General features: G+C 39.8%; 1 pseudogene; it reads left to right on the top strand.

The window, feature by feature from the left end:
- The window catches only part of LOC115798439 (glutamate receptor ionotropic, NMDA 2C-like), a 30,343-nt pseudogene that overhangs the window by 6,168 nt on the left and 12,100 nt on the right, over nt 1–12,075 (top strand).

Consider the following 12,075-nt stretch of genomic DNA (forward strand, 5'->3'; position numbering starts at 1 on the left):
TTTATTTTAGCTTCCTAGCTCTTTCCTAAGAGGTTTTAGCTTGCTTTACAAAGTGGCAAAATAGTAGAGAAGAAACAGAAAAGCAACTTTACCCAACTGAAGGTTTTCTTTGTTGACTAAGATTTGGCAGGTCAGTTCAATCATCCAGATCCAATAATTTGAGCATTTGGGGCATGGGCGGGTTTGTGTATTTGTTTTATGTGCTGCTAAAAGCTGTATTTCCTAAAGTTATTTTTTTTAATGAATAAATTGCACCTTGATCCAACATTTGAAAGAAAATTATTTTTCTCATCCACATAATCTGTCAGTGATGTTGATATTAAGTGTCACAAGAACAGACTGTAATGATTAGATTTTGACTTTGTATTTCGAAGCATCAGTTTGAGCATTTTTTGCCAGCACCATATTGTTGTTTTTGTTTTTTTTCCACCCACAAGTGAAAATATTTGGGTGATATTAAATTATCAGCTGACACTAGCAAGCCTGGTTAGCAAGCTGAATACATAAATTGCAACAGGGACAAGCACGGATACCTGCTAATTAATTTGACCACACCATCAGTTGCTGTCTTCAAAGCAACTTTGGTGCATCAAGTGATGCGGCGATGAGACTGAGCCAGTTTGCAATTGAATGGGGTGAAACTTGTAGTTACATGCAATATGTTTGTGATAATGTGGTGATGAACTGTGATAAATCAGTAAAAAATGTAAATCTATTGCTGTCTGTTGCAAATCTCTTGCAACCTATATACAGCACACAGTCACATTAAAAATAAATTCATATTAATTACTAACAGTTGGCAACCACTTGATTTGAGTCCCCTATTGAAAAGAGATGCGTCGCAGATGAGTTGCATTCATTGGCACAGACTGACTCAGATTGATTGTAAGGTGATAGAAATATGTCTGCATTTATAAATTAGATGGTAACCCTTCACCAGTCTGATTGGACTGACTGTGACTGCAGTCAGTCCAATCAGATCGGACCAAGTCGGATCACGATTGTTTGTAGACAGGTTGCCTTCCATCGAGCAACCTGCCGTGCAATCCAAAGTCGTTACCCAGAGTCTGAGGGTGTTGCATGCTCAGCCTCTGGGTGATCATTGTGTCACTGCAACTCCTTGCAGTTGGTCACTGACAGCAAAAATAATTTAATGCAATCACTGGGCAATCACCATTTTTTTTTCTTAGTTGCAAGGAAGTTGTCATTCTATTTTTACTCTAGTGTACTGAGCCATTAGTGACCATTAAATGAACTGCTGTTTTTGGCACTTCTGCATTAGTATTTCAACCCTGGAAGTTGCCACTGGGTCAGAAGTGGCACTCTTGTTTTTGATTACAGCTTCTCTTCAAGGACCCAACACAATAACACAAATGAATAATAACAATGTACTAAATTAAAGTCATTTTGTTCATCATTGTTAAACTGAAACTGAAGGGTGAGATTTAAACCCCCAAACAATAGGTTAAATTATGAACTTCAATATGCTGTTAATGTAATAACTTTTCCAACTACTTCCTGATATGACAGACAGAGCACCAGAAAAGAAGTGCTCCTTCGCAGGAATCTATTAATCATGTGATTTGGGGAGCATTTTGCTCAGCATACTAAAAGAGGCAGGAACCAAAGTGAGTACAGACATCAGCTTCCACTGGCTGTTTATTCAGAGCCTTTTAATGAACTAGTTCTGGCAGGATATTAAGTCAGATATCACAATGCAATGCATCAACTGACAGCAAACAAGCCACACCTAGTACACGCCAATGCACTGGCACGATAATGCATCAAAAGGCTGTAACTGTAGTTTCCTTGATGTTTTTAGCTCTGTAATCTGGAAAGTTTATTATTTCTAACCAGAATCTCACTGCCTATTATTGATTATGTTAATATGTAATCGTTGTTATATGCTTGTTTGCAGCACAGTGTTTGCTCAAGTGCAGAACATTATTGAATGTAAGATCTGCTCCATTTGCTAGAGTCTGACCATCAGACATGTGCTTGGTACATAGTAGAGTGCAAGAGCAATATACAATTTTGAAATCATTTCAGTTGTGTTTAATTCTGAAATTAAAAAAAAAACAGTTAAGATAACTCTGCTGGTCTTAAAAACACCTTCCTAATATTATTAATGTGACCATTATGGCATGAACATAGGAGCTCTAGGTGTGTTCTGTGGCATTTTGCACTCAGATGTTGGCAGTGGATCCTTTGGGTTCTGCGGGTTATCCAGTAGTGTTTGCAGGGATTGGGTTTGTTCTGGTGCGTCCCATGGATGCGTAATCGGATTGGGATGTGGAGAGTTTTGAGGACGGGTCAAAACCTCAGCCTCTTTGTCATGTTCCTCAAGCTGTTCCTTAGCAGTTTCTGCAGTTCGGCGGAGCTCATTGTCCTGCTCGGGGAGACCACCACCATTGGGAGGTGTTATTATCACCATGTGTGCTTGTGTGTGCTTGGCCAGCAACAATGTTTAGTTGGATGATAGATGAAAAACCCACAGTTTCCCAGCAGAGCATTGTGTTGTAGTGACATTCACTTTACCTGTCAGTGCTTTTAATGTTGCAGCTCATCACTTGTTGTTTAATCTATAATATCCACTAAAACCAGCAGCTGTGGTGGTTTTAAATGATGTTAAATGTGCAGCAATTTCCAGTTTCTTCAGATTTCATGCCAATCTAAGCTAACTGGTTGCTGGTTGTAGCATAATTTTACTGTAAGAACACAGTATCTGTATGTTCACATCTAACTCTCAACATTACACAGAATATCTGCATATCACAGCCAAACATGAGGCTTTGCAGATATGCTATGCAAAAAAAACCCCCAACTTCCATTAATGTGTTCATGATCACTTCAGTGACTCCATGTATGCGTGTACTCGTGTCTGTGGAGCATGTATCGTTTATGCAGATTGTGGAACTGGCCATGCCTGGCACATTAATTATAGAATGAGATATGTAGCGGCTGTTGTTGGGCGCAATGGCACATTGATTGTTAGTAAAGAAGATTTATCTGTCTAACATGGGGACATCTGTCATAGTGGGACAACGTTATCCCAGCCTACCCTCTTTCTGGTTCTCTTTCACTATTTCTCTCTGGCTGGCATGTCCCATTTGGACGGTGACCAACAAATAGAGAGCAGGAAAGAGAGAGGGAGAGAGGCGACTGCTGCTCTAAAAATCAGTTAATCTAGTTGTGTGGTCTGAGCAGCTTCCCTGCAGAGCAGATGTTTAGCGTGATTAAAACTTTTTGTCTTGCTCATTAAAAACCTTTTCTTTGGACAGATGATAGCTTCTTTTGCCAAAAGGCTAAGCCTACGTCTCTGGGCTGATTAAGAGCAAGAATTCCATGTTAAAATCCAACATCTCAAATCCTGGCTGTCTGATATAGTATTTGAGATGGCTTCAGTGAAATTCAGTGTCCACATGTTAATGTGAAGCAGGCCTTAAATTTGATAAGATCTGGGACAGAAGATTAACTGATAGAAATTTAGATAATTGATTAGTTACATTTTTTTTTTAAATCTTAAGATGTTCTTCTCTTATTGTTTAGTGAAAAGACCCTGTTACACTCCAAATCATTGTTTTTAAAATCCCCTGTGCAATTTTTTAAAACATTTTTGTTTACAATATTTCTAGCTAGTTACACCCTCACTGTTTCCATAGGAATAAAGAGGGTAAGTCTTCTGTGTGAAAAGATCATGGCAGCACAGCTTAGGTTTGCAATGTTGCATCTGAGCAAACCACAAGACTTCTGGAACAATGTTATTTGGACAGAAAAGACCAAAGTGGAGATATTTGTTCATAATGTACTGCGCCACATTTAGTGAAGAACTGGCCATGATCATAGAGGGATAATGATTTGGGCTTGTTTTGCAGCCATAGGATCTGGACACCTTGCAGTCATTGATTCAACCACAAAGTCCTCTGAATACCAAAGTATTCTGGAGTCAAATGTGAGGCTGTCTGTCCAACAGCTAAAGCTGGCCCTAAGTGGAATGATCCCATATATACACCAGTAAAATCTACAACAGAATGGCTGGAAAAGAAAAGAACCCAGGTGTTGCAATAGTCCAGTCAAAGTCCAGACCTTGACCTAATTGAAATGCTGTGGTGTGACCTTAGGAGAGATTTGTATAAATACCCACACACCTCAATGAAGTGAAGCAACAATTCTACATCAAAGAAGAGTGAGCCTGTGTTGGACCCCTCCAATATGAGGACTAAATGGGAGCAAATCCCTGCAGACAGGTCTCAAAATATCTTAGAAAGCCTAAAACCATGAGAGTGGAGGCTGTTACAGAGAGCCGAAGTCATGAAGCCATGTCTGACTGTTCCACTGTCTTCTATAACTTTATAATGAGTGCATTAAGAGCACACATAAAATTACAGACACCATCAAGTAATGCAACACAATGTTAACTCACTCCTTTAATTCCACATAACTAGACAGTGCTTTTTTTTTTTTTTTCAATTTTCCAATCATATTCTGTGCTTTCTAAAAATTATTTAACCGACAAAAACAGGGACATCTAATATGTGCCCCATGTGCAAGAACCTGCCTGCCCAAGGCTCCAGTCCTTCAGTATTTCAGACTAAAAGAAAGCAAAAATTTAAAGTTTTTTTTTTTTTTGCTTGTTTGTATTTTAACATATGTTATAATGTGAGCTCAGATTGGGCTGTATAAGGTTCTTTAACTACAACACATAAAACAAGTCCTGATTTGAGGTTTGGTGTTAAGCCATAAGACAAATATTTTGTTATCCATTGTAGTTTAAGTCTGTTAAAGAATCACAAGGCTTCAGTGTTTTAGTATCCGCATACTTCGCTATGAAGCATGTTTCTGGATTTGACTGTTGGTCCAATAAAATAAAACAGAAAACAACGAAGGGATTAAAGGTTCATAAACTGATGGAAATAACATATTTAGTAGTTTGTACTGCAGTAACAATGACGATCAGTGTGGCACAGAACTGTTGGGCATTAACTTTGTAGTGTTTTCCTCATCATTTCAATAGGATCACAGTGATGGTAATTTCACAATCCTCCTCTTCTTCCTCCTCCTCCATCTGTCCTCCTTTGCACTTGCCCTCATTTCCCTCTAAACTGAAGCCGCTGCCCCATCGCTGCATCGTCTGGTTGTTGGTCCGTGTGTTTTCTGTCTGCTGTTCAACTGACAGTTCTCCTTTCTCTCTCTCACTCTCACTGGTCTAACATATTCCCCTCCACGCTGCACTAGTTTCTGGGCATTTTGTGGAGACCACACAGCACAACTGCTGCTGCTCACCCCCAGAGGACATTGTACTGTATGTGTGCATGTTTGTGTATGAGACGATTTACCCGGGCTTTTGCGCGTGTGTGTGAATTTTTAGTGGTGTGTATAATGGCGACAGGTGGCCAGCTCCTGCAGCAATTAATTAACACTGCATTTATCAGCACTAGAGTCCCATGAAAGAAGCAAGCCCTCCAAATGCACTTAAAATGCTTCTAAAATGAACTCTTAAGAATTTGAAAATAATCACCTTGAATGTTAATTACTCACTTGACTTTTTTTCATTCAGTCACTTGCTCATTTGCTTACGTTCTCTCTTTATCATTCTTCAGCTCTTATGCTGACTCATTAACATGCCGAGGTTATCAGTCAATTACGCGCACACACACAAACGCACACACACACACAGTGTGACTCAGCCCTTGTAGATTTTATGCTCCCTTTATTGGCAGCTGTATAGATGAAAGATCAGAAAAAATAATGTGAAAAAGCTTTAGTTTTTTCCAAGAAGTGTGTCAACTTTATTTTCACTTTGTCTGCTTTTAACTTTTGCTGTCTGCTGTCACTTTTAGAGGTTTCTATTATTTTTTATTCTATTATTTTTTTCACACAATTTCCTGTCCCTCTGTTCTGTTCTTCAACACCCCATTAAGTAGCAAGGCCACAGAAAGGAAGGGCGTGCGCCCCGCAAATGCTACACACCTAAATGGGCTTTGATTAGAGGCCATCACAGTCAGTCAACCATTCATTGTGGCCTCTGTCACACAGTGTTTAAGTGTATTTGTGCTTGTTTGTCATTTTCAGGCATCTCCTCCATCTCACTGAAAGACATGCTGTTCACCGACATTGATTTTAGTTAATGAACCAGCCATTGCTTGCCCTTCACTTTGCTGCTGTAGACGATGATGTCTGTCAGCATGAGAGCCTGAGACTATTTAGCGCTTGCTCTCTGAAGCAAAGTTAGACAACAGCATTGGTCTTGAAGCCAAAGATAGCAACAGTCCCAGCTGCCAGTGAGGATCTTTGATCACAGGATGATTAAGCAAAGTTGTACTAACTGTGTGTGTGACTTTTCTTTTTCTTGCCCTTCTCACAGTATTATTGGCCACTCGGAGTCCTACACCAAGCTGTGTTGTAAGGGCTTCTGCATAGACATCCTAAAGAAGCTGTCCCGCACCATCAAGTTCTCCTATGACCTTTACCTGGTTACCAATGGGAAACGGCAAGCTGGTTCGTGGGATTTGGAATGGGATGATTGGAGAGGTGAGACATATGACTGAACTATTTTGGAAGAGCAACAAGTCCTTGAATGCAGCAGGCAGTGTAGCTGTATTGAGCTGCCTGCTGGTGTTGTACAGACAATTATTAGAAAGAGGTGTTTGATGACATTCGGCCATAGTTCTAACTAAAATAAATGCAGCCTTGGGATATGAGCTGCCCTAATTACATAAGGTAAGTTATTTATATTTAGCATGTTAGATGTCATCCCAAAATAGCACTGTTGAATATACAGCAAACAGCAGTTATTATCTTTTGTTGCCTGTTCTTTTCAACCAAAGCAATTCTGCTGAAGTCAGGTTCAGTTCAACTTTTTAAAAATGTTTAAAATTGTATTAGGTTGGTTTCTGGGTGCAGCAAGCTGTAAATGTGACAATTATATGTTTCCATGGCCACCTGATAAATTTAATTACAATACTCAGTCTTCTTGTAGACCTTAATTGATTTCTACCAACCCCTTCTTCTTTAACTGCTAAAGAGCTGCTTCCTGGTGCACTCAGCGTATAGTGGGTTTATAAAAGCTTTTTCACTTGAAGTCAGTGCTGCGTGCTAAAGCTGGAAACAAGGCTGATGAGTGTAATGAGAATAAAGAAAACTTGAAACCAGCAGGCTATAAAACCAGACTGCTAAACACAGAGACACTAAAACACTCTACTGTATATAAGTGAATGAAAGTACAGAGTGGCTGACAGTCCTTTGTAGGTTTTTCGACTACAAGTGAGTCTTTTCATATTAAATGCCATTTTTTAAACCATTGTTTTAAAAAAAAGCATAATAAAATAAACCCAAAAGTTTTGAAATGTATATTTTTATTAAACAGCACAAGGCCATTCAGAATTAGTCCCGTCACGGATCAAAGGGATCAAGCCTAAAAGCTAATTTGAGAAGTTCTGCATATTCACATCAGAGTAACAATTTCTATCACTTCTCAGATAATACGTTTTGTGATGAAACTAAAACAAGACTGGAAAGTTTTTTTTTTTTTTTAACCTCACAGCTTTTATACATTATGCATTTTAAATCAGAAAATTACAAAAGTAGGGATAAAGTACCTCGGAACAGTACTGAGTACAGTGATTTATTACCTTTGTACACTAGTACAGTTTCTAGTAATGATGCACACTGGGACAGGTAGCATTACATAGTTTTTTTTGATGGGTTTTATTTAGGTCAGTGGTGTGAGGTCATGTATATGCATATGGCACAAACACACAGTTTTCCCCGCACACAAAGGCACATCAAACACAGCTACATCTGAAAGTGAAGCAGCTGAACAGGTGTTCCTCAGGAGAGACTTTTGCTTGTGTTTTTGTGCCTGAAGGCGCCCTGCTTTGGAACTGTATAATTGCGTGTGCATGCGTGCGTGCGTGTGTGTGTGTGTGTGGTGTGTGTGTGTGTGTGTGTGTGTGTGTGTGTGTGTTGGTGTGTGTGTGTAAAAAATATCTCTGCAAAAAAAAAAAAATCTGGCTTTACAGAAAAACTGGATGCAGAAACTCCTGAGATGCAGCATTTTATCCTCCTGGATGCTGAAATGATGCGAGAAATGTTTTGTCATTTATTGCAGACAACCGTTACTATAGAACACAAAATGCTAGCTGCTTGTGGCTTCCCTGTTTTAAAAGGATTGCTTAAGAAATTTTGAAGTGTTTTTATTTTAAGCAGAACGCAATGCAGGATAAAGAACTAAACATAGGCGACCACTACAAATGGCTCACTGCTGCACTTCTGTGTTGGTTTAGTTTCCTTCATGTTTGTATCTTTTCTCTCAGGTTCTGTACAGGCGGGCTGATATGGCCATTGGGTCTCTCACTATCAACGAGGAGCGTTCGGAGATCATTGACTTCTCTGTGCCGTTTGTTGAGACGGGCATCAGTGTCATGGTGGCGCGCAGCAATGGAACTGTATCCCCGTCTGCTTTTCTTGGTGAGGAGCACATTCACATTTGATTTGAATTTCCTTTGTTCCTTTGTTGCTTGTATCATTTGTTTTCTTGGAGTATAATGTACATGTTAGCTATGTTGCTGCCATCTTCCTCACCACTTTCTTCCAGGATGGCCTACTTTAAAAAGCTCTGTCTCTGCAGATGCTTCAGGAAACTTCTCATTAAGCTTTTATCCCACCAATGACTGTAGCCTACAAGTAAATCCCCTAACGCACGACATACACACCTAAATCGCTTTTCCAAACAGCATACAACAAAATTCAGCTTCATTCTCCTTCCTGTTATCCTCCTACCACACACGGTAACCCCCCCCTCAACCCCCAACCCCCATCACAGGCTAAGGTTTTGAAGTAGAAGTACAAAAGAGACTTACAAAACTTCACTTTTTCTCCTCCCTCAGAGCCTTACAGCCCAGTTTGGGTCATGATGTTTGTGATGTGCCTGACTGTGGTGGCTGTGACAGTGTTTGTGTTTGAGTACTTCAGCCCAGCTGGATACAACCGCAGTCTGGTGAGCGCCAAAGGTGAGTATTACACCTCCTTAGTAATGGAATTTATGATGGATAATACAACAGTAATAATTACTTGATCATCATTAAAGCAGAGGCAAAGTCTGCTGTTTTTGGAGTGTAATATGTCATATGGATTCAATTAGTATTTTCTTCTTCTAAAATATCCACAGAATAGCTCAAAGCTACTCAATTTGCATCCTACCAAGCATTTTCAAAGTAAGCCTATCAACAGGCCTCCAAATCCTGCCCCTCCCCCCTGCATGTCCTGCAACCTCAAGTTCCTCAACAAGATTTTGGGTCGGGTTTGGGAGGGCTAATCAATCCCAGAATGCAGCGCTGACAGAGCATGCCTCGTCTCCAGGTCCGAAAGGTCATTTTCCCATTTTAATTAGCATTCGTCGCTGCACTAATCGAAGTGTGATTGATGGTGGTGGCACCCTCCGTTGCTGCACATGAGCAATGGTGGCAGAGAGCGATGGAAACGGGCCGAGGCAGCGAAATTGTTCTGTCATTCGGAAGTTTGTAGAAGGGCATGAGATGGCTGATGAATACTTACGCAGTGAACAGTAGACATATTTTGCTTGAAGAAAGAACCCAGAGAAAGAAAAAGAACTTAACACTGTTACCTATGACCAGAGATGTATAAAGTACTGGAGTAGAGGAGTGGAGTAGAAGTACAAGTACTATATAAAAAAATTGACTTGAGTAAAAGTTGAAGTGTTCTTTCAACACCATACTCAAGTGGAAGTACAGAAGTACTCAATTTTTTTGGCACTTAAGTATTGCAAGTAGAAGTATTTCAAAAATTGCTACTCAAGTACCGAAAGTACAAGTACAAGTAAAAGTACAAGTACTGTGTATATTAAAGAAAGGCAGTCAAAAGTTTGATTATCATTGTTTATATTATTTCAAACATTTGAAAGGCACAATGTATTTGGCTGAAGCTGGAGTACAATGATAAAAGGCCATACAAGTGTTTACAAAAAAACAAACACAAATAAAACATCTCAAAAGGCCAGAGGGGCAGTCCACAGAGCAGCTAAAAGACAAACCTGGACAAGGTGTTCCTGGAACGTCATCCATCTCGATATCGGACAGTAAGCTGACGCGTTTTGTCCTCAATACTTGCAAGCAACAGCGCAAAAGGCGGAGACGAAGCCTGCGTTTTTTTTATAGGCTTGATCGCTCAAATCGCCCAATGATGAGCCAGCTTCATAAACCGTGACAGCGCCATCTACCGCTCTGGCATTGATACTATGACTTGGGGATGATTAATAACGTTTTCATAATAGTAACGAGTAACGATTCAGCACGTGAAAAATGTATCGGAGTAAAAGTATTAAATTAATCAAAAATATATAGTGGAGTAAAAGTGAAAGTAGGGGAAATAATATGTACTCCAATAAAGTACAGATACTGCATTTTAGTACTTAAGTACAGTACTTAAGTAGTTCTACTTCGTTACTATACATCTCTGCCTATGACCAATACTGCATTTAAAGGATCCATTCACCCACATAAAAAAAGAAACTAAACTTAATTTTCCCCTTAACCATTGGTGTTATCTTGCCATGCAGGTAATTTAGGTTTGCACAGAGATTTACTTTTTATATTATACTTTTAGCTGAGGAAACCCCCGATCCCCAATGAAAACAAGACTGTTCTTGACAGCCTCAGTGGTTTTGGAACTGCTTAATATTTGTAACTGAAAAAGCCTGCTAGCAACCGCAGGGATTATTACTCTAGTTTGTCAGGAGAAAAAAAGGAAAGAATATAATGTTCTCATAGAACAGTTGAGTCTCCAGTAAGAGGGGGTCTGCATAGTAGCATTGGTCAAGAAAACATTAGACTTTGACATGGGATAATAATTAAAAGTCTGAGGACTTACTAGTTTACTCTGCAAGTGATTGAGAATACCTACATGTCACTCACTTGGGGTGACACTGAGGTGGGATAGTTGCTTGTCACACTGATTGTCTCCTCTCTCTGTTTCATCAGCTCCTGGTGGCCCAACATTCACTATTGGGAAGTCAGTGTGGCTGCTGTGGGGCATTGTCTTCAACAACTCTGTTCCAATTGAAAACCCTAAAGGAACCACCAGTAAGATCATGGTCCTGGTCTGGGCCTTCTTTGCCGTCATCTTCCTGGCTTCTTACACTGCCAACTTAGCTGCTTTCATGATCCAAGAGCAATATATCGACACCGTGTCTGGCCTCTCTGACAAAAAGGTAAGGAACTGAATAAAGTTTTGGAGCTGTAAGAGAAAGTTATGTCTTTTTTTTTTAATCCAATTTATAGCGCATAATCTGCTCTCTAGCATTCTGCATTGACTAATAAACCATGAATGGAGGAGAGACAAATGAAAGCCTTTCATATGAAGTCAAGTAAAAAGACTTTGATGTGAACATCTCTGTCCTTTTCCTATCACTGGGGAGCCCAGTGGCATGAATGACTAATCAATTACTGCCTTCTGTCAATACAGATGGTGTCTGACTCTCAACTTGTCCTGTCAGTATTTTGGTCTGTCCATCAATATTCTCTCTGTGCCGTCTCCATTCCTCGTCCCTCTTGCACTGTTAAAACAAGCTCGGAAAATGTCAAATGATTTAAAAAAGAAAAAAAAAACAGAAAACGGTCAAACCACAGAGGAAAACAACACCCACACACTTTCCTTACCACCTAAATGTGTGTGCACACACTAAGATACACACACTCAACCTGGAAGCAGGCCCTCAGAGGAGCTTTACAAGAAAGCATTTCATTCTTCACACATAGCATAAACATCTCCCAGGCAGGGATCAGCAGAGCCACCTCAGTGATCTATGGTTGTATTAACTGACTATATTAACTTTATGCAGATCCATTACGCTCCAGAGCCAAAAGGACCGATATTAATTAGCCTGCAAAGCAGGGCATCATCTTCCTTTAATTCAACACAAGAAAGGATTAGTCAGGTGTAGATCGTACCCTGGCTAGATTTACATGTTTACAGGATACGTTTGGGATGATTCTATATTTTTGCACAAGAGACAACAAAATATGTCCATATCTTGTTCTGAAATTAATGACTGCAGAA

The sequence above is a fragment of the Archocentrus centrarchus genome, chromosome 19 (assembly GCF_007364275.1).
Source record: "Archocentrus centrarchus isolate MPI-CPG fArcCen1 chromosome 19, fArcCen1, whole genome shotgun sequence".
Lineage (NCBI taxonomy): Eukaryota > Metazoa > Chordata > Actinopteri > Cichliformes > Cichlidae > Archocentrus > Archocentrus centrarchus.